The sequence below is a fragment of the Delphinus delphis genome, chromosome 7 (genome assembly GCF_949987515.2).
Source record: "Delphinus delphis chromosome 7, mDelDel1.2, whole genome shotgun sequence".
NCBI classification, from domain to species: Eukaryota; Metazoa; Chordata; class Mammalia; order Artiodactyla; family Delphinidae; genus Delphinus; species Delphinus delphis.
The window spans coordinates 15,314,252-15,342,202 of record NC_082689.1 but is presented as its reverse complement, the minus strand read 5'-3'; the positions used below and the strand labels follow the sequence as shown (position 1 = coordinate 15,342,202).

At 40.6% G+C, this 27,951-nt stretch overlaps 1 protein-coding gene across 2 annotated transcripts in view; it reads left to right on the top strand.

Annotated features, from left to right (window-relative positions):
* The first annotated feature begins 11,664 nt into the window (after positions 1 to 11,664).
* Positions 11,665 to 27,951, top strand: part of ACSL3 (acyl-CoA synthetase long chain family member 3) — an 82,508-nt gene continuing 66,221 nt past the window's right edge. For both annotated transcript variants that reach the window (XM_060016037.1, XM_060016038.1), the window contains exon 1: positions 11,665 to 11,882. The gene's annotated coding sequence lies outside the window, so the exon portion shown is untranslated. The remainder of the gene's footprint in view (positions 11,883 to 27,951) is intronic.

Sequence of the window (27,951 nt, the reverse complement as noted above, 5' to 3'; positions counted from 1 at the left end):
CCGTTCCTTGCAGTGCGCGGGCTTCTCATTGTGGTGGCTTTTCTTGTTGTGGAGCATGGGCTCTAGGTGTGCGGACTTCACTAGTTGTGGCACGTGGGCTCAGTAGTTGTGGCTCACGGGCTTAGTTGCTCCGTGGCATGTGGGATCTTCCCAGACCAGGGCTTGAACCCGTGTCCCCTGCATTGGCAGGCAGATTCTTAACCACTGCACCACCAGGGAAGTCCAATTTTTCTATTCTTAATTGCTACTTAAAGCTCAATAGTTTTTAAAAAACATAATATCTATCCTTTCCTTTCTCAGGTAAATCAAGCTGATTATCTTTTTTTTCTTTTTTATGTACCAATTTCAAGTATGGCTAACTTGAGATGGATGGTCTTTGACGAATGATTCTTGTTTTGAGTTTTGTTTTTTAAATGGTAGAAATTTCCTCTTCCTCATCCTCTCCTTCCTCTTTCTTCATTCGTCTTCCTTCTCTTCCAGTATTCAACATGTATTTTTTTTTAGGGGGTAGGGGATGAATTTTCTTTATTTCCATTTCGGACTCTCATTCAATCCAGGAAACAATGTAATGCCGTGGGGAAAATCATGGGCTGGGAGCCAGACAGGCCTGGGTGTGTGTCCAGGTGCTGCCCACACTTGTTTCAGGATCTCCAGGAGGTACCTGACAAAGTTTCAGTGTTTTCTTCCATGAAACAGGAAAATGCTTCACTGGGGTAGTTCCTTTATTAAATAAAATAATATGTGCAAACCACTGATTCAATACACAAGTGCTATTTTTCCACCCTAACATTTTGACTTAGAGAATAGTCCAACAGAAATTTCACACCATCCATTCAGTTTACCAGGACAGGGGAGGAGAGAGTGATACAGCAGAAGGTCTGTCTAAAAGGAAACACTGTATTATATTTCTCTTTTATTCACTCAGAAACCTGAGTTTGCCTGACCTAGTGCAGGGAGAAAAGGAAGCACTAGAAATACGATTCCTGCTTCACAGACAAAGGATGATAGAATATACGGTAAATGATTCTGTTTGTTTACTAAAGACATAACCACAATTTCATAATAGTAACAAGCTACCTTCCTGAGCTTCAGTGAATTTCACTTTGAAATCCTTCTTTCATTTTCCTGTTTGTATACCAGGAAGTGTGTGTTGTGAATAAGCCCAAACTAGCTTAAGCTAACACACACACACACACACACACACACATACACACACACACACACACACACACACACACACACACACACACACACTGACTTATTTTCCTAGAAAGAATGGGGGTGGGTTCAAGCACTATTAGATTTGGGGTTTCTCCCCACTGGCTCTTTCCTGAGCTGTATTGTTCTGCTTGCTGGCTTCTAAGAGAGAGTTGATCTGGACTCAGCAAACTTTAGGCTTCGATCATCCTAACTCAGCTTCCTTCTTAGGATACAGATATAAAATGCCAGGGATAGACTCCTATTGTGTCTTCCTGGATCATGTGACTGCCCTTGACCCAGTACCCAGTGACTGGATGGGGGGATAGGATTTTCTGATTGGCAGGTTGGGTCCTGTACTTCTGTGGCCAGAGTGGATAAGGTTTGGTGACCAGTAGTTCTGCCAGGAACACACAGAATGGAGAGGGGCCCTTTCCCAAAGTCACAGTTTGGTTTTCCCCAGTTCTAATTAAAGCGGTTTGTACCCAGGTGTGATAAATCAGGTACTCACTTGACCTTTAGTTAATGCTTTGATACTTCCACAATTTATACTAGTTTGAGCAATATGCTCGTAAGCAAGGTATGCCCGTATGATGGATACTAGAGTGGTGTAGTTTCTAGGTAGAAACTACCTAGAAAGTATATAAAACAGATAACATGTAAAACATATAAAAGGTTTTTTATTTGTGTATGAATCCTAGAAGTGTTTACAAGATCATTAGAAATTCAGCATAAATAAAAATAAACTAGCAAGATGCAAGTAAACAATCTTCCCCAGTATTTTTTTTAATTGGCTGTTATGGCATGGCCTTACTTCATTAAAAATTTCTAGACTAAAAACTGTGTTTACCAAGATAAATACAAATGATAAAGGTTTTCAAGAGCTGAAGGAGCAACAGAGAAAAACCAAAATGACTTCTCTGTTTTGACTTTGACCATAATTCTAAATTCTGTCCACCTGATGCTTCTACCTTTAAGAGAGTGAAAAGAGGAAAAGAAAGGATGGAAAACTGGAGGGGAGAGAAGGAAGAGAGTGGAGAGGAGGGTATTCCCGATTAATTTTTACCTTCTCAAAAGTGGGAGAGTGAAATGAAAAAACACAGGTCCTGGGGCAGATGTTATTGTGTTTTGCACACCAGCTTGCTCTCCCCTCGTCTGAAGCACGTTTACTCAAAGCCCTTCCTCACTCTAAGCCTACATGCTGCCTAACATTGCTGACCACACTCTCAGCTCTGGGGATGGGCCATGACTAACTTGAGCCAGAATGTTTTATCTCCCAACACGTAAGGGCTGTTGTAGAGGTAGCAATGGCAATTAATCCAATCATGGCCAATGCGATGCAAGATGATGTTCCCAGGATTTCTGAAAAATATAGTCGTTCTTTCTGGGCTTGATTTGGTGATTTGAGGAAGAGCTGCTTAGGGCTGGGGTAGCCGTGGAGGATGAAGTCAACCCATGAAGGAAGACAGTTCCGGAGAGGCAGAAGAACTGAGGACACATGAGTCTGGAGGAAGCTGCCCCAGAAGCCAACTCTACCTGTAGAATTTCAATGATATGACTGAATAAATGCTGTTCTTCGTGCCAATTAGTTTGAGTTGTGTTTCCATTCCATTGAAAATGAAAATGATCTTAATTGGTTTTCTTGGAAGTGCGTGAATATCATTCTTCTTTATGTCTCTTCCCCCACTGGGTCCAGCATGATGCTTTTGCATACAGTAGGTGCTCACTGAATGAATGGATGCAGTGGAAGCCTCTCTGGGTTGGAAGTTAAAACCTGATCGTCTAATCCTAGTGTACGTAATAAAAAAAAAGTGTGACTAAGCATACATCACCCACCTGTCTGTATCCCATGTTCCATTTGAGATGTGAAGGGATTGGACCAGTTCCCATACAGTTGGCCCTCAGTATCTGTAGGTTTCACTTCTGTGGGTTCAACCAATCTCGGACACTGAGGACTGACTGTATTCATTATACTACGCCATTTTATATAAGGCACTTGAGTATCCTTGGATTTTGGTGTCCATAGGGGCTGCTGGAACCAATCCCCGCAGATACTGAGGGATGACTGTATTCTAGGCCGTTATTATGCTATTTCTTTCTAATGTGGCACTACTGATAGTTTACATCCTGGTTCTGTCTTGATTTTGTTTGGTCAGTACTTTTGCTGTGCTGGTTAAATATTTTAAATCTCTCTCCACTCAAACATATTAAGTCAACAAACATTTATTGAGTGTCTGCTACCCGTCAGGCACTGTACTGGGCACTGGGTTACAGTGGAGAGTGAAATGACATGGTCTGTTGTTTTCATGCATCTTACGGTCCAATGCTGTGCCAATGAAACAGGAAGGAAGGAGGCAGGGCACAACCTTTAAAAGAATGACGTAGCCATAGGACATGACAAAAACTGGTTAGAACCAACGAGGTCCAAGATGGCAGAAGATTCGACTTCCACTAGACCTTGAGCCTCATCATACGCTCATTGTAACATATTAGCATCTAAATGACACACCCACCAGCACAGTGACAGTTCTGAGGCTAACCATAAAAGGACAAAAAGTGGGAGGTAGCCCAAGTCCTGGAAATCCCCACCCCTTCCCCTGGAAGAGTTGGGGTAACCCTCTCACTCATTAGCCTATGAAATTACCCAGCCCATAAAAACTAACCATGCCATATTTCGGGGCCTCTCACCTCTGAGATGGCCTACACTCTCTGGAATGTGTTTCTCTCTAAATCTACTTCTTACCTATCACTTTGTCTCTCACTGAATTCTTTCTGCCATGAGACATTAAGAACGTGAGCTTCCTTAAGTCCTGAGACCAGGTGTGTGATGTCAGTTAAAAGACCAAGTCCCAATCTGAGTTATGTGGTTTCACCAACTGCAGTAGCTGCTAACCATAGGTGGCTATCCAGGCACTTGAAAGGTGGTTAGTCCAAACTGAGATGTACTGTAAGTACAAAATAAACACCAGGTTAGAAAGAGTAACCCCAAAGAACATCTGATTAATTATTTTTTATATTGATTACAAGTTGAAATGATAATACTTGAGATAGAGTTACATAAAGTATACTACTAAAATTAATTTGGCTTGTTTTCTTTGTACTTTTTAATGTGGTTACCAGAAAATTTTAAATTACATATGTGGTTCCTATTACATCCTCAGTGGATGGTGCTAATCTGGAGCAGGAGACTAGTGATTCTCAAATTTTATGGTTTTCTATGAATCCTCGGAAAATCTTGTTAAAATGCAGATGTGGTTCAAGTAGGTCTGGGGTGGGGCCTGAGATTCTGCATTTTTTACAAGCAACCAGGTGACACTGATGCTGCCTTCCATGGAGAACACTTTGAGTAGACTAGATTTGAAGACTTACAAAATGGTAAATTAAATGTGGATTGAAATATATGATTGAGGAAAAAATATATAGGAATGAACTGGCTGCAGAAAGAATGACTATTAAGATAAACTAAATATCACAGAAGCAAGAACTGAAATAAATGTAGTGTGAGGACAGTTTCTCAGTCAAACTTTTAAAAAATAGTTTGATGTCTTGTGAGAGATTTAAATGTACTGCAAATACCATCACTGGTATATGTACTCCTCTACACTCACACATGTGTGTACCGTACTCAATAGTTGAATTCAGCAAATGTGTGTTGAGCTCACTTGGTGCAGGTATTATATCTATCAGCACATTGGGTAGACCTTATGGAATAAATAGATGAAGATGTGGTTCTTCTTCTCAAACAGTTCATCATGGGGTTTGAGAAAGAGAGAAACACAATTGACCTAATACAGCACAAGAAGCACTAAGCTCACGGTAGTGCAATATGGTGCTTTTGTTTCCTTTCACCTTTCTACCAGTAACACGCTCTGATTTTCCTGTGGGACATCTACACCCACCTCCCAACACTTTCCCTCATGCTTCTGAGATGTGAATTGCTGATCTCCATCCTTGGATCCCAGGCTGGAGCCGGTGAGCCAGGTCTGGACAGACAGAGTATACTGTTGGGGACATAAATTGAGCAAGGAGAGACATAATGCCTCAAGAGGAAATGAAATTTCTGGGAGGAGAGTTGGAATTTCCAGTGGGAGAGGAGTCTCCATAACCTCCAGCCCTCTTCATGCCCTGGGGGTGGGGAAGCCAGGATGAAGCAAACACTGTCACCAAGGAGTAGATCTGAGGAATGGAGAGGGTCAAAACTACTCTTTCTGATCCTTTTGAGCTCTGTATCAAGCTGTCCCTGAAGGCCGATGTACACCCTTTAATTTGTAAGCCATTAAACTCCAATTGCTTAAGCAAGTTTAATTTGCATTTTCTATTGCTTGTATCCCAAGGAGACCTAACTGATAAAACAATAGCACGAACAACGCAGATAGAATGGGACAAGTAATTTTGCTTGGGATCTTCCCAGAGCACTTGACATTGAGTTAAATGCCTTAAATGACAAAGCAAGATATAATGGACGTTTGGGTGATAGGACTGTGTTCCTTGTTGTAATATTTATGGATTCTGCAAACTGGGCAGGATTTCTAAAAATGCCAGGTCAAGTCCATGTGATACGAGAATATATTTCTAGTTTCTGGGAGAGGCTCTCTAGAGTCACAAAATTATTTTCCTGCCAAAAATATCAGCCGGTTCCTCACTAGGGCTTAAATGTCACCTCTCAGAGTTGTCTCCCCTGACCTCCCTATCCAAAATTGTCTTTGTTCCTCTTTTCTCCTAGTTATCCTGTTTAAATGTCCGAAGAGCACCTCCAACTCTGGAACTATCTTTTTATTTATTTATTATAATGATTTAGAGCATAAGCTTCTTGAAGGTCAGGACCATTTCTGTCTCGATAAGTGCTATATTTGTGACATCTAGCACAGTACCTGTCCTCTGGTGGCACTTAAATATCTGTTGAATTAATGTTCAGTTAATTAGAGCATTGAATCCAGGTTTGGTTTCCAAATACTTTATAATGATGGAGAGAAATTATAGCAGGTCCAGAGAAAAGAAACAAAAAGGATGCAGGGAGTGAGAAGTAAGTTCAGTAAGGAATGCTAAAAGGAATTAAGACAGTTCCCAAGAAGTCTTAGGGGTTATTTACTTATTTCACAACTATAGGAAGGCTCTTTATCAGAAAAATATAGAACAGTTTGTATTGCCTAAAACTCTCTATTGCCTTTTACATCCTTCTTTCTTTTTTTTTTTTAAAGCTTATGATGTTCTTAAGGGTTTTTAAAAAAAATTTATTTTATTTATTTATTTTTGGCTGTGTTGGGTCTTCGTTGCTGTGCGAGGGCTTTCTTTAGTTGCGGTGAGTGGGGGCTACTCTTCACTGTGGTGCGCGGACTTCTCATTGTGGAGGCTTCCCTTGTTGCAGAGCACGGGCTCTAGGTGCGTGGGCTTCAGTAGTTGTGGCACGCGGGCTCTAGAGCTCAGGCTCAGTAGTTGTGGCACATGGGCTTAGTTGCTCCGTGGCATGTGAGATCTTCCCAGACCAGTGCTTGAACCAACGTCCCCTGCATTGGCAGGCGGATTCTTAACCACTGCACCACCAGGGAAGCCCCCTTTCTTCCTTCTTAATGCCAGCGTGTGGTTGTAATGGCTGGAGCTCTAGCAGCTATTTTATGACCTTGAATATGGACCTTGAATATGGTCCTCGAATATGGACCTTGAATATGGTCACATATGAAGAATCCACACACTGAGAATAGCAGAGCAGAAAGAGAGAAGCATCTTGGGTCCCTGATGATTTCATGGAATTGTTGTTCTAGCCTTGGACTACCTCGTTCCCTACTCCTTTTATGTAGAATATACACCTTTGCATGGTCTAGCCACTATTATTTTGCATTCTCAGGTACATGCAGCCAAAATTAATTCTAGCTGATACTCTAGGTTATCTCTTTTTAATCAAATATATTGAGTCTCTGTTCCAGTACATCTTTGAAAAATAATAGAAAATCAACTATTCTGGAGAGTTTAATATAACTGCCTGAATTCAGAGTTTTTTTACAGATATAAAATGGATAGGAGAGTTATATGAATTGATGAATTACAGAGGTTTAATAAAAATAATATAAAAAGCTAAGTATTCAGAGACTAATACATAAAACAGCAAACAAGCCCAACAGTGGATTTGAAGAGACTTTTAGACACGTAAGTATGCATAGCTAATTAATGTTCACTGCCTTAATTGGAAGTTATCATTAATCAAAATGAACCAGGAATGAAAAAGTATGTGTGGTTACTTTAAAAAGCCAATTAATTTTAGGCTATTTTAATGGAATTCTGACAGGTAAGGACTTGGAATGGATTCTTTCAATATGTTTTACAATTGTCAGGCCCTTGTTAAAGTTTAGGTATTCTATTTCATCCTCCAGATGACGAAGAAAGGAGAAAAATAATAAAAATGACTAAAGGGATAGACGATAGGTCATTTGGAAAAGAGTTAAAATAAAAAAGATAGTCTAGCCTGGAAAAGAAAAAGTAAAAGTGGAGTTTAAAGTATTTCATTAATATGAAGGGTTACTAAAAGGAGGCGGGTCGGTTCTTAATCACTAAAGTGGAACAAAATTAAATTACCTTAAATTGAAGAAAGAACACATTGCTAGAGTGTTTATGGAATCCGGTGTCATTGAAAGACATTGAGGTTGAGAGTCTCAATGTACTGGAACAGTGGATGAGAGGGTGTCCCGCTGTGATGTCTCACCCCATGATCAACATGTGCATCCCTCCTAAAGTTGATACCTGTGTTGCAAAGAACTTTCTAGAAGGACTGCAGGATTTGGATATACAAGATCTCTTAGAATTCTCCTGATTCTTTCCTTGAAATTCAGTAATTGGAAAATTTTTTAAAATACACTCCAGTTTCTTTTTTTTTTTAAAACAAAATGATAATGGCAGACACTGTTGAGTGTCCACCTGTAGCAGATTCTGCTGATGCCCTGAACATATCCCCTCAGCATTCGCACGTCCAGGATTTGCTGATGGCGCCTGTGAATCTCCATCTCAGGGCTTTCTCCCTACCAGAGTGTAAGGCAGTAATTTGTCCCTATTGGGGCTGATACATAACCCAGGCACAGTTCTGCCAATCCTGCCTACTAAGTCTTGCTAGCACTACAACCTGAGGCCCCACAGAGTATCGGCTTTGCCTTCATGGAATCTTGCGTTAACACTGATCTGCAACCAAGAAACTCATTTTCCTGCACAGTAGCAGCAATGGGCATGTGACTATAGGATCCATGGATATTACCATATACATGCGGCCTGATAGAACTCTTAAAGGTCTCTTAAAGGCCCAGCTAAGGAGCCAGCTTGTAGATGATGCTCTTTTGGGGTGGGGCCCTGTGCTTCAAGATATGGCATAGGCTTTGAACCAAAGGTCAAATGATGCTGTGTCCCCAGTTGCTAGAACATCCTCTCCCAGCCCTAGTGGATGATCTATGATTGAGCTAAGCTTATCAGGGTATTTTCATTTGCTAGTGATTGGTTTAGGGGAAGTGGGCTGAATACACCTTGGGAAGATGCAGTGCCATAATAAACACACACTGACATGTCGGAGAAGCCAATTTCCCCTTCTGGCTTTGGATGTAGTATTGTGAAAAGATAACGTTTGGAGCAGTTGCAGCCACTCTGTAACCAGGAAGAGACAGAACATGAAGACTGAGAATGGCAGAGTAAAGAGATAGAAGGAGCTGGGTTCTGATGACACCAGTGAGCCCTTTGAAGAAACCCTAGAATTGCCTTCCTCTGGACCTTTTAAGTGAGATAACAGATGGTTTTATTGTTTGAGCCACTTCTAGTCAGAGGTGAGTAATTTCCAGTGATACCCACGGTGGACACTTCTGAATTGGGCTTCCCACATTTATTCCTTCCCATGGCTGCTTCTGTGTTGATGGTGTCCACCTTCCACTAGAAAGGCCAAAAACGCTGGCATCTCCTGGTTTCTCTTGCAGCTAGGAAATGACGTGACCCAATCCGGCCACTAGGACTTGAGGAGCGGTCAGTTGTTAGCTTTCTGAGAAAGGGTTTCCTCCTTGATAAGAAGCGGCATTTAGGCCCTATTCTTTGGCCAGATGCTGTTGTGTCTTCATGTGACACTTGAAACTGTGGCGTCCATCTGTGACTATCATGGTCTAAGGATAAAGCCAGAGTGAAAGATGTAAAAGCTGAGGTCCTCAGTGACCTAGCAGAGTCCCTGGACCAATCGTGCACTTGTCCTGCCTCTTGAGTTATCTTTAAGGGAGGTAAATAAATGACGTAATTTAAGTTGGTTTTTGTTGGATGTTCTGCTCCTTGAGGCCAGCGCCATCTTAACTCAAAAATATAGTATAGTATGCTACCTCAGTCACGGTCTTCCCTTCCCAATCCACCAGAAATGAAAGAACAAAAAGTTTCTGTTAAACTTTTAAACATCAGCTGGTCCTGGTTTTACCTTATAATGATTATGGAAAATGCTAGTAGTATAGAGTTTGCTATAGAAGCACAAACTATTTCTATGACCCTTCACATGAGACAGATCATTAGGTATTCATGAAAATTACAAACATATCTCCTCTCAATAGCCCTGTAATTGGGAGAAATAACAAAACTGTAAAAGGAACTGTTGGATGTTTTCATTCAGTTGGCCATTATAGTTTCTGAATTGAGTTTTTCTAAAAAGAAGGGAAATGCAGCCAAATTCCGTAATTCCCTCAAAAGCTCTAAGTAAAAATATACTGAAATCCTGAATAAAAGAAAAGCAACTGTGCATATATTATTTTATTTTAAAAACAGAACATCTTAGAGACTGGAAACATTACATTTCTGTTTACCCTAAGCAAACAAGATGGGAATTTAGAATTTTGAGTCCAAGGAGTATTTTCCTTTAAAATATATATATCATACACACACACGTACAGAACGAGATAATGAAGATGTTAAGATGTTGCTGGAATTCTACTAGTCTGCTTTATGCTTATTGATGGAAAAAAAGATTCCTCCCTTGTAAATTACTTATTTTGCTAGAGGCTTTTCCTGGTTCTGGAACTACCACTTTTAAGGTATACTTCCCTCAGCATGCAGAATGGTGGCAGTCTTTTCAGATAAGAAATTCTGCATTCTATTTATCTTCAGGATGTTAACCTTTGACAGCACTTCGAAAGATTAGCGAGCAAATTAACCTATTTTTCTAGCAGAAGAGCAGGTTGCCTGAATCAGGTATCCTTTCCTTTAGGTAGTTAAACTGGCCTGGGGCCCAAGGTGAGTGAGATTTCTTTGCTCTCAGCCTCATCACTCCACCCAGCTCAAGTTCAGGCAGCTTCACGGATTTTGAGATTCTCTTGGGAAGTGAGCCCCTGCTTTAGCCTGAGGCTGGCTCATGAACGTCACCTTTCACCTACTTAAAGCCAAGTTTTGCATAGCATCGAGGTTTACTATTCAAGTAGCTATTTCTAGCTCCTTCATTACTTCAAAACAAAATAAACCCCTCCAAATGTTTTATTTCCTGTGGTATCAAATCTGACTTAATGTTGTAACTTTGTCCACAGACCAACTAAATAATATGTTGGATTAAAGAAAGAAAAAGCTCAATCCCACTGCTGCTTGGGTAGTGAAAGCCATCTTTCTTACAGTGTATTGTACTTGTTGTTTTAGTCGTTTGTGTTTTGGTTCGTTTGCTTGCAGTAAGGCAGTCTACCTGCACTCTATGTTTTTTTCCTTTTTGTAGTGTCTAAAGTGAAATATAATGGCAAACTTTAAAATACAGGAACACTTTTAGCTTCATAAAAAGAACGTCCAAAGACAATAATTTGGGGTCAACTTTATCATTTGAAAACAAATATCAATCTGGTATAAGCAGTGAGTGCACTGAGGGGAGATGGGTTATTTGCTGGGTTCGGTAAGGCCAAAACAAGAGACAATAAAGAAACATGCTTTGAATTTTTGAGACCCTCTCGCTTCAGACATTTCCAAAAATCATTTTATTTTACAAAATCTGACACATTTGTGCAAGAACGAAACAAGTAATCCAATTAAGAATGAAAATAATAACGCGCATTTTTTTTCCCTGACCTATATTAAGATTTATGCATTACAGCAATATCTGCGTTTTCTAGTTCTTTTTTCGGGAGACAAGGCGGTGGTCTTTTACCCCAGGAACTGCCCTCCTGCAGACCCGGCCGGCCCCGCCCCATCTCCGCCCATGTCGTGGCCGCACAGACTGGCTCCCCTCCCCTCCCCCGGCCGCAGTGGTCCCGTCCCTCCCCGCCGACCTGTCCCCGCCCCGCGCCGGCTGCGGCTGGGTCCCGTCCGCCCCGGCTCGGGCGAATGACCCATAGTAACCCCGCCCCGCCCCCGGCCGCCCGCGCCGCGCTCCCGGCCGGAATTCGATAGGCCCAGCCCCGCACGCGCCACCGCCCGCGGGCCAATGGGCTGCTGCCTCTCTGCATATGCAACGAGCGCCGGCCGGGGGCGCGCGTCCTGGGCGGTTCGGCTCAACAGACGCTGGTCTGCAGGCGCTGGGGCGCTGTGCTGCGCTTGTTGCGAGTGCTGGGGCTGAGAAGAGTCGGCGCGGCAGCTGACCGGGCAGCCGACCGCCGCCCTCTCGCAGTGCGACTCGCGGAGGCTGCGTCAGGGTCCCCAGGAGGCGGCCCGGGGCGTGAATGCTCTGGGGGCACAGCCAGGCCTGCATGGGCCGGAGCAACCGGAGCTCCGGCGTCGCGGTGAGTGCAGCGCCTGTGGTGGGAGCGGCGGGGCCGTGTTGGCGGCGGGGCCTCCGCGTGCGGCCGGGCTGGGCCCGAGGGCAGCCCGGGACTGGGGGAGGGACGCGGCCGGCCTGGAGGCCCCGGCTCCTCGACGTGGCCGCCGAGCCCGGCGCCGAGGGTGTGCGTGCTGGCGGTGCGGGCTCTGGGGCCGGCTCGCGGCGTATGTGGGAGGCGCGCCCGTGGGGTCCGGGAAGCGGGTGAGGTGGCGCCCGGGCCGAAGGGCCCACGTGAGCTGGGGGAACCGCAGCCCGGGCGGCCGCGCTGTTCGGGGGAGGAAGGCTGCGCGGGGTCTCTCCCGGCGCTTTGGGGGCGGGGTGACCTGGGGGATTGGCAGCTTTCACTAGCCCGGCTCTGACGCCGTCGCTGGGAGGAAACTGAGCCCTGCGGTTTCGGAAACCCACACTGGGGGGGTGGGTTGCTGCGGGGTGTGAGGAGAAATTGGGGGTGTGAGATGGGTCGACTTTGGTATTTGTTCAGGCCACGACCGGTGGTGATGGGGCGGGGATGAATACTGTTGTTTTGGGGTTGGGAGTTGAAGGTTTATTTTCCCTAGGTGCGTTTTAATTATACAGCAGTAGTGGAATGTGTAACACTGAGAGAGTGCTCACTACCAGCAGCCCAGTGGGGTAGGGATGATCCGGCCCGTTTCACAGATGAGGAACCTGAGGCCCAGAGACATAGAACTGGTTTGTCCAGGCTGGATTTAGAAAATGTGCTCGAAGCTATTGTGTATATGGCCCTTCAAAAATAGGGTAGAACAACGTCTTTGAAATTATATGGACGTTAGAGAGAGAATAGGCCTCGTGAAAGTGATTATAGCCGAATAAGATGACAAACAGCTGACACTTATTGAGCCTTTATAACATTGCAGGCGTTGTGCTAAGAGCTTTCTGTATAGTATCTCTGAAACTGTTAACAACCCACTAGGGTGGCGGTTATTCCCATTTTACAGCTGGAGAAACTGCCGTTTGGATATATTAACTTGCCCCCAGATCACAGCAAGTAAGAGGAGAAGCTGGGATTCAGATCCGCCTGTCTGAAAATCCAGAGCTTTCACATCTAAGCACTATAGTATGCTGCCGCTCCTTGGTGGCTGGCTGAAGAGTTGTCACTGTGGATTTTTGTTTGAGTGGCCAGGAGAGCTGTAGTTTGATGATTACCTTTTTTGTTTCCCCAGATTAGTTCCCAGAGTTGAGGGGTGCTGCTGAGGTGCTCCTGAAAGTGTATTAGTAGGTTATTACAGGGCGGAGGAGGTGTGACACAGGAGTGTGCCGCACAGACTTTATTCTTTTCTTTTGTGTTCTGGCGTCTCCCCATGCACTTCTCACCCTTAGGAATGAGTAAGGCTTCTTTAGTCACTCTGGCATTTTCCCTTTAGACTTTTCCTGGTTTCTCTCTTTTTCTACAGAAAGAGTTGCTTCTGTAGGAGGGCAGTGTTGGGTGTAGAGCAGAGATCCACTGGATGTATGGGTCACCTAGTGTCTTTGGGTCTCAGTTACTGGGTTTGTAAGATGTTTGCGCTGGTTGATTTAAAGCTGAAATATTCTGAGTCATGTCCTTGAAGGAAAGAAGGAAGGAAGGAGGGATGGGAAGGAGCAATCCCTGTCTGGTTTGGGAAGTCAGATCTTAAAGCCCCAACATTTTTCTCATTGCTTATGTGCTCCTCTGCTGTCTGGTTCTGCTTAAATTAACCATTCCTCTTTCAATTAATTGCTCACTTAGAGCCTTTAATTCCTATTCTATGTCAGGCACCATGTAAAGTGCTAAGAATGCAGCAGTGAACAGAACTGATGTGAGCTTTGCCTTTACGGAGGAAACAAACGAAGCAAATCTCATACAAATAATATATAATTACAAATTATATGTGTAATGTGTAATGAAGGACAAGTAGTGTGTGAACAAATATTATATAGAGGATTGTGATTTAGATGGAAACCTAGTCTAGGGAGGCTTTTTTGTTTTTCCCCTTAGATGGTTGGTGACCAGTAGTGCTTGTTGACTAGACTGGGTACTATATATATTTTTTTAAACTTTTTATTTTGGGATGATTTGAGATTCACATAAAAGTTGCAAATATGGAATATTCCTGTATACCATAACCCAGCTCCCCTGCTCTTATATTAACGTGTCACATAACCTTGGTTCATTTGTCAAAACAAGAAATTAATATTGATATTATCCTCTTAACTATAGACTTTATTCAGAAATCACCAGTTTTTCCACTAATGCCCTTTTTTCTGTTCCAGGATTGAGTCCATGATACCAGCTGGCATTTTGCATTCATGTTATTTTAGTCTTCTCTAATATTAAATACTAATTTTAAAATTTACCTTTTATGAGTTTACTTCTAATAATTTGTAAGAGTGGTATGGAACACTAAGAAAATAAATATATGAATATGTAAAATAAACTATATGTCATTTTCCAGCGATTCCAGTTTTGTTTAAATTAAGATTGCCCAGTATCAGTACGGTAGAAAGAAAATTGATCAGACTTAAAATTCAGGATCTGGAAAGGGAACATTTTCACTGGCATCTCTTTTTTTTTGGTGGTATGCGGGCCTCTCACTGTCGTGGCCTCTCCTGTTGCGGAGCACAGACTCCGGACACGCAGGCTCAGTGGCCATAGCTCATGGGCCCAGCCGCTCCGTGGCATGTGGGATCCTCCTGGACCGGGGCATGAACCTGTGTCCCCTGCATCGGCAGGCGGACTCTCAACCACTGCGGCACCAGGGAAGCCCTCACTGGCATCTCTTTACCTCTCAAATTACTTTTATTTAATTTTACTTATTTCTCTTTCTTTTTCTTTGACAGATTATATTCCATTATAGGTTATTACAAGATATTGGGTATAATTCCCTGTGTTATACAGTACATCCTTGTTGCTTATCTATTTTACGTATAGTAGTTTGTATCTGTTAATCCGGTACTACTAATTTGTCCCTCCCCTCCTCCCTCTCCCCTTTGGTGACCATGTTTGTTTTCTGTGTCTGTGAGTCTGTTTCTGTTTTGTATATATATTCATTTGTATTATTTTTTAGATTCCACATACAAGTGATATCATATAGTATTTGTCTTTTTCTGTCTGACTTTTTTCACTAAGCTTAATATTCTCTAGGTCCATCCATGTTGCTGCAAATGGCAATATTTCATTCTTTTTTATGGCTGAGTAATACTATAAACACACACACACACACACACGCATATACACATCACATCTTCTTAAGCCAATTGTCTGTTGATGGGCACTTGTGTTGCTTCCATGTCTTGGCCATTGTAAATAGTGCTGCTAATATACATGTACCCAAATGTTCATTTTGAATTAGACTTTTCATCCTTTCTGGAGTGGAATTACTGGATCATATGGTGATTCTATTTTTAGTCTTTTAAAGTACCTGAATACTGTTTCCCATAGTGGCTACACCAAATTACATTCCCACCAACAGTGTAGGAGGGTTCCCTTTTCTCGTTCAGCATTTATTATATGTAGACTTTTGATAGTAGCCATTCTGACAGGTGTGAGGTGATACCTCATTGTGGTTTGTTTGGATTTGTATGTTCTTTAATAATTAGTGATGTTGAGGATCTTTTCATGTGCCTGTTAGCCATCTGTATGTCTTCTTTGGAGAAATGTCTGTTTAGGACTTCTGCCCATTTTCTGATTGGGTGGTTTGAGTTTTTTTTGATATTGAGTTGTATGAGCTGTTTGTATAGTTGGAATATTAACTCTTTGTCAATCACATCATTTGCAGATATTTCTCTCGTAGGTCGTCTTTTCATTTTGTTTATGGTTTCTTTTGCTGTGCAAAACTTTTAAGTTTGATTAGGTCTCATTTGTTTATTTTTGCTTTTATTTCATTTCCCTTGGGAGACTGATTTAAGAAAATATTGCTACGATTTACGTCAAAGAATGTTTTGCCTATGTTCTCTTCTAGGAGTTTTATGGTGTCGTGTTTTATATTCAGATCTTTAAACCATTTGGAGTTTGTTTTTGTATATGGTTTGAGGGAATGTTCAGATTTGGTTGTTTTACATGTAGCTGTCTAGCTTTCCCAACACCACTTTTTGAAGAGACTGTATTTTCTTTTGGGGAGATTTTTTAATTGATATGGTGAGATATTACTAGATGACCATCTTGCATTCTGAGGCTGTAATTAAATGTACATAAAGCAAGAGTTAGAGAACTTTTAAGCAACAATATTCTTTTAATTTCAATGTCTGTTTCTACTCAGAATGTCACTCCAGCTCACATTGCAAGATATGAAAGTGAGAGGGAATTTTTTCAGGAAGTCATTCTCCCTGCCTTTAGGGTACTTAAAGCTCCAATATTCCTGTAATACTTAAACTTTCCCCTTTCAGATGAACAGTTGGGAAGCAAGAAACTTATGTGAGATTTGGACCTGAGGATGGGATTTGGATGTTTTCAGGAAAGCTAGGCAGTTTTTTCTAACTTTAGATAAGTAGTATTATAATTATCGGAAGTATCCGGTGTAGTTTACACTTTATAGAGTGATTTAGCTTAAAATTCTCACCTCTTAGGAGACAAATGATGACATGATTTGGGAAATATAAGCCATTAAATGTGTGACTATTTCAGTTGAACATGTATTAAGCCAATACAAATAGTTCATTGCAGTACATTTACTGAATGCCGTCTGCATGCAAAGTACCGTGCTAGGTGTACAATGTGGAATAAATAAAAAGATGAACTTGTAAAGTCGTTGCTTTCGAGGAGATTTCAATTTAGTGAATACTAATACTCAGATTAAAGTTTTTTTTCCTTTTTAAAGTACTATCATTTTAGCTTATTTGATCCTCTTAAGAGCCTTATATCATTAGCAGAAATATTGAGAAAATGGAGATTTAGAGGCAAAATTGCCAGACCTGGTGATTAATAGTAGTATATGGGTTGGGAGAAGGAGATGTTGAGTGATTACTCATTTACCATTTTGACGCTATCAGTGTAGAGATTGCCAGTGGAGAGACTAGAAAGAGAACAGGAAGAGGCCAGGGATGGAGCTGGGTATAGGAGGCTGAGCTTGCAAAGGAAACAGGAGTAGTGGCCAGGGAGGTGAGAGGACCGCCAGAAGCAGGTGTCCCTGCTGCCAAGGGGGAAGCTGTCAATACTGTGGAACGCCCCTGTGAGGAAAATTGAGTACCATCTGTTGTATTTAGCAACTGGGAGGTCATGGGTGACCTTGGCAGGAGATACTGATGTGGTGGTAGGGGTAGGATGGGGAGCAGAAGTAAGTAGAAGATGGGGAAAATGGAGACAGCAAGAATCGGAAACTGCTTCCGCGAGTTCTGATTTTTAGCATATTTAAATGCTGAAGGGAGGGTGTCTGTTGAGAGGGGGAGGTCGAATATAGATGAGAAAAGTGTTACTTGTTTGTGCAAAGTTCGTGAGAAGATGGGAGGGCATGGGATCCAAAGCACGTGAGCCCTGTGCCTTAGCTGGGAGGAGGGACACCTCTTCTATAGTAACAGAAGATGGGCCTGTAACCACCTGACAGGAGTCAGTACCATATTATGGAGCCCTGAGCAATTTCCAGAAAATTGCCAAGAACTGTTGAATTCCTAAAAATCAGCCCAGTTTTTGCTGACTCATGACATAGTCTTTTTAGAAAACCTCACTACAAAGCATTGTGTGAAATTGATTTAACATGTGACTTAATCTCGATTTTTATCCACCTTAATATGGTATATACTTTCATCTGACTTCTGATTATAGTTTATTTCTTTTCTGAAGAAGGGGACAATATAAACATTAAATCTTGTGATTTCTTCCTTACGTGCTATTTTTAGTTTTTTAATAGTTTTCGCACTGCTTCTGTCTTCCTGACATTTTAAATGCCTAAACTCTTTTTATTTAAAATGTTAACTGCTGTTTTTACTGAAATATGTTTACTTCTCATGTTGCCCATTTGGAGGAGTAAAGAATTATTGGATGATTCAGTGGGCTTAATGGATCTGCTAATTTTTATTTTGAACTGAAGATACCTAAGTAACCAATGTTTTGGATAAATTGCCTCCAACTATAGTTCCCTATTTGTTTGTGAAGATATTACGAGGATATATAGGGGCAATGATTTATTTGCTCATGTATTTCTTTAGTATGTATCTTGCAAGACACTGGGAATTTGAAAATGATTAAGAGATCGTCCCTGGGCTTCTCTGGCGGCACAGTGGTTAAGAATCCGCCTGCCAGTGCAGGGGATGTGGGTTCGAGCCCTGGTCTGGGAAGATCCCACATGCCGTGGAACAACTAAGCCCGTGCGCCACAACTGCTGAGCCTGTGCTGTAGAGCCCACGAGCCACAACAACTGAGCCCACACCCCTAGAACCCGTGCTCCACAACAAAGAGAGCCACCACAAGGAGAAGTCCGCTCACCGCAACTAAGAGTAGCCCCTGCTCGCTGCAACTAGAGAAAGCCCATGCAGCAATGAAGAATAAATTAAAAAATTCACTTATAAATAAATAATTTAGAAAAAGAAAAAAAAAGAGATCGTCCCTGCTCTCGAAGAACTCAGAATTCATGAAAGGAAAGTGTGAACATTATATGGTGTAAGGGAAGAAGGTATAAGAATAGATGCATTACTGTATGGTATAGCTCAGGGCAGGAGGTATACCATAGCTCCTTTCTGGTATAGCTCAGACAGAACAGGGCAGGAAAAAGGGGGTGGAGGTGGTAGCCCAGTTTTCTACAACAAACTGGACTTTTTGCTAAGTGAACAAGGGAGATGGAATAGAATGTTTCACCTTGAATCTGTACCAGGTGTGTGTGTACACAGATATGTACACATTGGAGGTGGTATAACAATACTAAGGAATGTTGTTAGAAAAATAAAAACCTTATCTTGTTATAAAAAGCTTCCCATTTGTTTGTCATGTCATGGTCAGCTTTTCTATCCTTCATTTAATTTGGAAAGTAATCACACTTAGATAATATTTTTCTGATACAAAGCCTGGTTTTTCTTTTTCTATACTAATGGTCTTTGGAATAAAGATGATAGCCAGTACCTTTACAGTATTTCCTCTGGCCAGGTGCTGTTCTGATTTTCTTCTCAATTTTATGAGATAGTTTTTTTTTTTTTTTATCATTCTTATTTCACACATGAGGAAATTGAGGCACAGGGAGCTTAAGTGATTTGCCCAAGTGTGTGCTGTACCTCATCCCAGGTAGTGAGGTTCCAGAGTCCAAGGCCCAGGCGCTGCACCTCCTCTCTGGGGTGACAGCTTGGTTTGAAGTTCATATGTACCTCTCAAGGCATGATTATACTTGGAAGGAGCTGTGATGACAGTTTATCTATTTTTATTACACATAACTTACCTCCCCCCCCGCCCAATAAAAGCCCTGTTTTTACAGAGGAGAATGTGAGTAGTAACAAACTAAATTGAGAGAATTTAACTAAAACTTTCTTCCTGAACTTGAACGTAAATACATCAGGATACATTCTCCTTTAACATTCTTACATAGGAATCATTAACATTGCCCTTTTAGCATTTTTTGGATCAGGAATATAAAGCAATTTTGGGTTCTGTAATCTGCTAATTCCATTTTTTTCCTTTTCTTTCTTAAGAAAAAAAAAGAAAGGAGACCTGCTTTCTGTATGTCTGAGAAATATTTCGTACTATTTAATCCAGTTAAAGAAACTCCCTTCCTTCCCCCAAATCCTCCAGTTAACCACTAATCTGAATTTGGTGTTCGTTATTCATATCCATTGCTCTGCAATTTTACTATATATGGATGTATCCCTAAACAGTGTACAGTATTGTTTTATGTATTTTTAAACTTGATATAGATGGCATTGTATGTATTCTTATGCAGCATCCTTTTTTTTCAATCAATATCACTTAATCTATGTGGTTCCATCAGTTGAGTTTCATGACTGTGGGTACATCTCAGTTTAGCTAATTTACTTTAAAATTGTTTTACTTTCATTTTTATTTCCCTTTTTGTTCTTAGTAGATAATTTTGCAGATATATATCTAATATTGTTTCATTTTAAATTCCATAAATGACTTTAGGGATAATTCACATGTGTCCTTCCTTTTGGGAAATTTTTATAAATCTACTTTTGATTTAGCCAATTCTGTATTTGAGTGCTTGTTTAAGAATTTTCCTCTAAAATGTGCCTTCTTCCATTGTAATTTTGGTGGGTAGGGACATGGACTTGGAGTTAAGTTTTCTTGGAATTGAATTCTGGCTTATTAGTTATGTGATCTTGAGCAGCTTATTTAACCTCTCTGTGCCTCAATTTCTTCTGTAAAAAACGGATAATAAGAAAATCTGCGCTATATTGTTGTCAGGATTTATATGAGATAAGTTCCTGGCACATAGTCAGCACTCAGTAAATATTAACTATTTTAAATTTATTTATTTTTAGAATATACAGTATTTTCTAAGTTCATCCACTCACTTTTTGTTATTGCCTTACCTTTTGAAGCAGCGTTATCCTTACATAGACAAATACACTTCAAGGAAATGTCTAATGTATTGTAACCTCTGGTTAATGGAGATTGGGAAGAGATATTGTAAATAGTAAACTGAGGGACATTAAGTAGATTTTGTTATATTTTAACGTCAGTAATTTAGGACTTACCTTGTGCTTTAGTTTTCTGGAAGTGTCTATAAAGCACCTTGAAAGTAGGTTGACATGGTGTACTTCTCAGTCGGGTAACTTAAGAATCTCCGTATTAGTTTTAAGCATCTTTTGAATATGACCTCGATAATGGTTCAGGTAGCATTTCTAAATATACTGTTTTAGGTCATCAACTTTGTGTTGAGTGGCGAAGGAATCATTGCCATATATGTGGGTAAAACTTGCTGTGTAAATTTGATCTGATTCCTTAACCTTTCTCAGCCTTCCATTTCAATTTCTGTAACATAAAGGTGTTCTTACTTTGCAGGGCTATCACAAGGATTGAGGGAGATGACAGATAGTAGTTTAGGGTACACGGTTGACCCATATGTTAGTTGTTAGTGATTTCTCTGCCTCCCTCTGTCTTCTCTTTTTTCCTCTTTTCTTTCTTCTCTATTCTTTTTTTTCTCTTTCCTCCTTTCTCTGTCCTTTCATTGATATATAAAAATCTGCACATATTTAATGTATACAATTTGAGTTTGGACATGCATACACCTGTGCAGCCATCTCCACAATCAAGGTAATAGGCATATTGATCACCTCCAAAAGTTTCCTTGTGCTTCTTTGTTTCTTGTTTTTGTTGTATTTTGATTTTTTCTGTCCTTCAGAAGCAGTTTTTTGGTAAGAAATAACAAGGTATTCTGAGTCCAGCATGTGACCAAACCCATCATATAAGTAAAAAGCATACATCACTTAAAGGGGACTAAGGAATACTAATTCCCTAAGGATGAGAGTGTTCAAGATACATAAAGGATGTGGTTAATGTTGAGTGAGCAGTACAGAGGTCAGAGAGGTCAGAGAGGTCATGTTGGCCAGGGTAGCCAAGAGTCAGCTGAGCAAGATTGGATTTGAAAAAATAGTTGAGTTTGAGGTAGAGGAACTCAAATGGGGATGTCCAGGGCAGTTGGGGAAGAGCAAGGTTGACAAATAAAATTGAGAAATCACCTCTTCGGGGGACTAGAGAAGCTGTGAGGATAAGTCACATCCCTGCGGAGAAGCAAGAACACCAGAGATTTGGAGGACAGAGACAGTTAAAGACCTTGCCTAAGACTCATTTATTTATTGATTCCTTCAACTCAGGAAGTACAGTTGACCCCTGAACAACATGGGTTTGAACTGTGCGGGTCCACTTACTTGTGGATTTCCACACCCCCCCCCCCCCCCCCCCACTAAATGTGTACTACAGCACTACACAATCCAGAGTTGGTTGAATCCCTGGATGTGGAACTGTGGGTATAGAGGACTGACTATAAAATTATATCCGGATTTTTGACTGTATGGAAGGTAGTAGGAATAGGAAGGGACACTGGGCAGCCAGCAAGTGAAGAGAACCATGTGGGCTCTGAGTTGTTACAGGAGGAGCATTCAGGGTCTGGCCCGAGTTGTTTCTAACCCTGCTGCTTGACTGTCAGTGTGGCACTGCCCATGCCGTTTAGCCTTTGTGGAGCTCAGTTTCCTTGTCTGTAAACCTTGCTCAATGCTGTTGTGAGCTGCTTCTCCATCAGTGCTCTTTTTCTTTTACCTCCCTTTCCACCTCTTCCTTTTCTTGGTTTAGGACTTTTTCTATTTCTGCCACGTTTCTTTCTTAGGCTTCTTTGAAACTTTATCAGTTAGCTTTGTGTGTTTGCCCCTCTGTGTTTGTTTATGTGTTTACTACTTGTAATTCACTGGGGTATTGTATGGATTTTATTAGATACTAACTACACTGGCTGCTGCATAGGTGTAACCTTTAGAATATTATCTTCTAAATTAGTATTGTAGGCATAAAACAGTTCATTTTTCTGCATTGCTGTTTCTAGGTTATAAAATACTCAGTTATCACTTTGGCCAGAATTATGAAAAATTCCTACTTCAACCAGAGAAATTTCTTATTTTTACTTATTTTACTTTCATCAGGATTGAAGTGATCCTCATTCTGGACCCTGACTTTGGCTTTTTTTTTTTTTTTTTACTGTAACATTAAAACAACCAGAAATCTTTCTCTTCTCTTTGGAAACTGACTTGATCTCTGAACTTATTACCTCCTGTTTGGGGGAAGCTTGGGGTAGTGGAGTTCTTTCTAAAATGAAGTAAGGAGTTAATTTTAGTTCCATGGAAAACCAGAATGAACCAGAATGAATTAATCTTAGAACTGTACTTGACATTAATTGCAATTATACCACATGGACCATAATACACGGAATTATTACTTGTTACATATTCACAATACTTCCGTAAGTCATTTTCCTTTCGTACTGAAACTTTCCACATTGCTAGTGTGTTAGAGTCTAGGAATTTGTATTCATCATTGACTCTGAAACTAGGCCTGACTTCTAACCTGATGCCTGTTTAGACTCTCCTGCCTAGTATTCTCCTTAGAAATTCAAAATGTTTATTTGTAAATCACTTTCTGAGGCATAAAAAGAATACCTGTTTTCTCCAACATCTTGAGGTGGGAGGGTTGTGAGAGGTAGTGGCTGGTTGGGAGTGAGGTGTGAGGTCAGAGAGGGGAGCTCATGGGACCCCAGGTGTAAGGAGTGAGATGGGCGTGATAGAGGGGAGCGATGCAGGGCTTGAGCTTTACGACTACATTGGCACTTGAATTCCCAAATCTGACTCCACCTCATTTTAGTTTTGCAACCACAGCAGATTACCTCCAAGCGTCAATTTCTTTAAGATAAGGATGGTCTCTGTCTTGCAGCGTACGTGTGCTCCGGGGTGTGCGTGCATGTCATCTCTGCAGTGCTGGAAGAAAACGTTAGAATTAAAAAAAAAATGTCCATATTTGATGCATGATTTGTGGTGTTTATCGTATGCTAGAACAATAACACACATGTACAATGTTAAAGGTACACATGTTTGGAATGCCAGCAGTTTTACCAAAAGGGGCTTGTTGTGATCCTTAAAGTTTAGAGACCATGAGCTAGTAGATAAAAGCTAGGCCCATGCTTGGAGGCTTATTAGTTTGGGGGCAGCATTATATATAGATGAATTGGGGATGGGGTTGAAGAACTTGGGTTATTTGGCTCTGGGAAATGAAGGGTATCAGATTTAGGGAGCACGTCTCTGCAAGTTCATTTGAAAAATAGTAGACATAGTAAATTCTGGCATGGGTAATGATTTGAGTTACTTTGTGAAAGTTTTAAACTGTATATTCTTACATTATCTCAGTGTTAGAAGATTACATGGTAGAAATTTGGGTGGGACATAACCCAGAAAAGTGAGTCAGTGTTAGGGAATTGCTCTTGATATGCATGGGTAGTTTACCCACAGATAACTGAGAGCTGGCTAACTTAATGTTTGTTTATATTGTATGATGCCAGAGGACAGGCTTGTTAACTATAGATGATTAATTACAGTTTTGTGTTTCATGCTCTCAATTTCAAATTGCTTTATGAAATAAATGTATTTGCTCTCTTTTCTTTTTAGATAAGTCTAAAACATAATGTGCTTGTTTTGGGCTCCTTTAAGGGAGAGTAGCTGTTTAACGTAGAAAGTAAGCATCTCTGAGGATGGGGATACTTGTTATTTACTGATGCACGTCCAGTGCCCAGCACATAGAAGATACTCATATTTGTTGTTAGAATCCACCTCTGCATCCCTGTCACCTAGCACAACAATGAACATGAGATACTCAGTAAATGTTCATTAAATCGAATTGAAAGATTTGAGCATAATACCAGAAAAATTTTGGAAGGCCAAAAACCTGACATCAAAATGACCAGTGTACACTTATTAGTGGGAGCTCAGGAATTCTGAAAGAGTAGACTTGCTTTTGATATGCATTTGAGTAGCTCACTGGTTGAGTAATAGGTATAGTTATAATTTAAAAATTATGTGATAAAGAAAGCAAGAAAGTGTGATGGATTGTCTCGGGCCAGGCCAGCTGCTTGTTGTACTTTAATATCATAACCACTTGTAGCCTTTGACACTCTTGACCGTGCCCTCATTGACCCTTATGTCTGCCTTTGGCTTCTAGGACATGCTCTTGGTTTCTTTACCCTTCTAGCTGGCTTTTACAATAACTGTCTTTAATCCTTTTACCTTATAACCGAGTGTACTATTTTTGAGGGATTCCATGGTTTCAACTCTAACATGGTTGGAGTCAGTGATGATTCTAAAATCTACATCTTCAGTTCTGTCTGGAGCCCAGTCTTGTATTTCTGACAATATTGTGACTATCTTTTCTGGCCATTTCCCCAGACTTAATATCCTGCCCTATACTCATGTACTCATATGTATCTGTTCTTCTTCCTGTATTCCTCATATCTATCGCAAGTCATCCAATATTCCAGAAGTGTTGACTTTAATCTTCAAAGATGAATCTTCACATCTCACCACATCCTATTACCTCAGAAAAGTCTCTCCAGTTGGTCCTCGTACTTCTGTATCTACTGCCCTAAACCCTGGACCTCATCATCCTTTGCTTGGGCTGTTGTAATGACTACATACCGGGAATCTTTTGTGGTTTGTTCTGTTTGTTGACCCAGGTAGTCATTCTGAATAAAACAAATTTGGTCAAGTGCCTTGCTTATTAAAACCTGTCTCTGCAACATATTCCTCTATTCCATTTTCATTTCTACCTTTCCTCAATTTCCTGTGTTACAACTATCTCAAGCTACTTGTGATTCCTTATTCTCTGCCCCTTCATGCCTCTGTGTGTCAGGCAGGAGTGGAGGGTGGAAATGGGGCACAGAGGGATTGAGTTAGCGCTTGTCTGTGGGACCAGGGAGGCCTTCACATGGAGGCTTCAGCTGAATCTTAAAGAATGAGTTTACTTTGGCAGACCTTTTAGTTTCTTTTAATTCTATCAAATTCTTTTAATTCAATCCCAGTTCCGGGTTCTAGAGAGAATATTAGTGAACCAACACATCAGTGCTTTCGTTACAGGCCTCACTGGTCATAGGCTCCTGGATCCCTGTGGATGCCTGTGTTTGCCATAGTCAGCTGGGGTAGAGATGGGCCTGAAGTGGCGTAGTTCAAACGAAACCAGTGCTTCTCTTCCCAACAGAGCTGTAGGCCAGGCAGTGTGGGCTGTGTAGGCTACCGTGATAGCACTGGAGATGGTTTTATAATGAGAAAAAAGACTTGGGAACAAATCCTTTTTGGGACATGGGAGTGTGGAAGAGGTATTGCTAGGCTGATTGTTTGTTTCAGGGATGTGTTCCTCATCTTTCTAGGACTCACATTCAGCCATTGGCTCAATTCTGGTTTTACTTTGATGCTGTTTAATTTATTGAATAATCTATCCTTCACTCATTGATCTGAAACGCCACCATCATTAAGTGTAAATGTCCCATGACTATTTCTAGTTTTTACAATTCTGTACCAGAACAGTTAGTGTTAGTTTTGGCATCTAATAGGCTGGTATGGGCTAAGTATTCTTGTTTTCAAATTTTCTTAGTTAAACTTAAAATGTTTCTTCTAGATAAACCTTGGAACTAGTATATCAACTAGCCATACAGAATTGACAAAGTCCTAGTAGGATTTTGATTGGGATTGTATTTGGTTTATAGGTTAATTTTGGTGGAGTTATAGTTATCCTTTCTACCTGGGACCTAGTCTGTCTTTCCATGTATGCAAGTCTTTTAGTGTCTATCAGTAGTGATATATATATATATATATATATACACACACACACACACACACACACACACACACACACATATAAAATCTTTTTCCTTTTTATTTTCTAACTGGTTATTACTACTGTATAGGAAAATGATTGGTTTTTGTTGTCTACCTAGTATCCAGATATCTTAATGAACTTTCTCTCTGGTTGGATAATTTTCAGATGATTCTTTTGGATTTTCTTGTCAGACATTAATTATCTGCAAACAGTGATTATTGTGTGTCTCCTTTTCCAGTATTCCTATTCCTCATTTCTTTTTTTCATCATTGCATTGTCTAGACTGCAGTGCTGTCCACAAGAAATGCAATTAGAGCCACAAATGTGAACCATATCTGTAGTAGTTTAAATTTCTAGTAGGTATCTTAAGTAAAGAAGAAACAGGTAACTTTAATATATTTTATTTAATCCAGTATATTCAGCATATAATCAGTATAAAAATGATTAACGAGATGTTTTACATTTTCTTCCTACTAAGTCTTTGCAAGTCCATGCGTATTTTACATTTAGAGCACATCTCAATTTGGACAAGCCACACTTCAAGTGTTAAGTAGCTCCATGTGGCTGATGACTACAGGGCTAGAGCCTTTTTAACAGTGTTAAATAATTATAGTCACAACTGGCCTCCTTGTCTTAATTCCTGACTTTAATGGAAATTTGAGTCTGATGTTTGCTATTGGTTTCTGATATGCTTTTATTAAGTTGAAGTTTTCTTTTGTTTCTGAGTAAGAAGTTCCTTTTAATAATTGACGGTGATGGGGAAATGGGGCAGCCACATGCAAAAGAATAAAACTGGACCCACTATCTTATACCGTAAACAAAAATTAACTCAAAATGGATTAAAGACTTGCGTGTAAGACCTGAAGCCATAAAGCTCCTAGAAGAAAACATAGGTGGTAAACTCCTTGACAGGTCTTGGTGATAAGTTTTTGAATCTGCCACCAAAAGCAAAAGCAGCAGAAGCAAAAATAAACAGGTGGGACTACATTAAACTAAAAAACTTTTGCACAGCAAGGGAAACATCAACAAAAAAGGCAGCCTATTTAATGGGAGAAAATATTTGCAAATCATCTATCAGATAAGGGGCTAATATCCAGAATATATAAACTGATACAACTGAACAGCAGAAACAAAACAAAACAAAAAACAACACAACCACAAAAACCGATTGAAAAATGGACAGAAGATCCAAGTAGATATTTTTCCAAAGACATACAGATGGCCAACAGATGAGTGAAAAAATGCTCTACATCATCATTCATCAGGGAATTGCAAATCAAAACCACAATGAGAGATCTCCTCATACCTGCTAGAATGACAGTTATCAAATAGACAAGAAATAACAGTGTTGACAAGGATGTGGAGAAAAGGGAACCCTTGTGCACTATTGATGTGGATGTAAATCAGTGCATCCAGTATGGAAAACAGTATGGAAGTTCCTCAAAACATTGAGAATAGAACTAACATATAATTCAGCAGTTCCACTCCTGGATATTTATCTGAAGAAAATGAAAACACTAATTCAAAAAGATATGTGCATCCCCATGTTCACTGCAGCACTATTTATAATAGCCAAGATATGGAAACAACTTAAGGTGTCCATCAGTGGAGGAATGGATAAAGAAGACGTATATATACACAGTGGAATATTAGGCATTAAAAAGAATGAAATCCTGCCATTTTTGACAAAATGGATGGACCTTGACGGCATTATACCAAGTGAAATAACTCAGAGAAAGATAGACACCATGTGATCTCTCTTTTATGTGGAATCTTC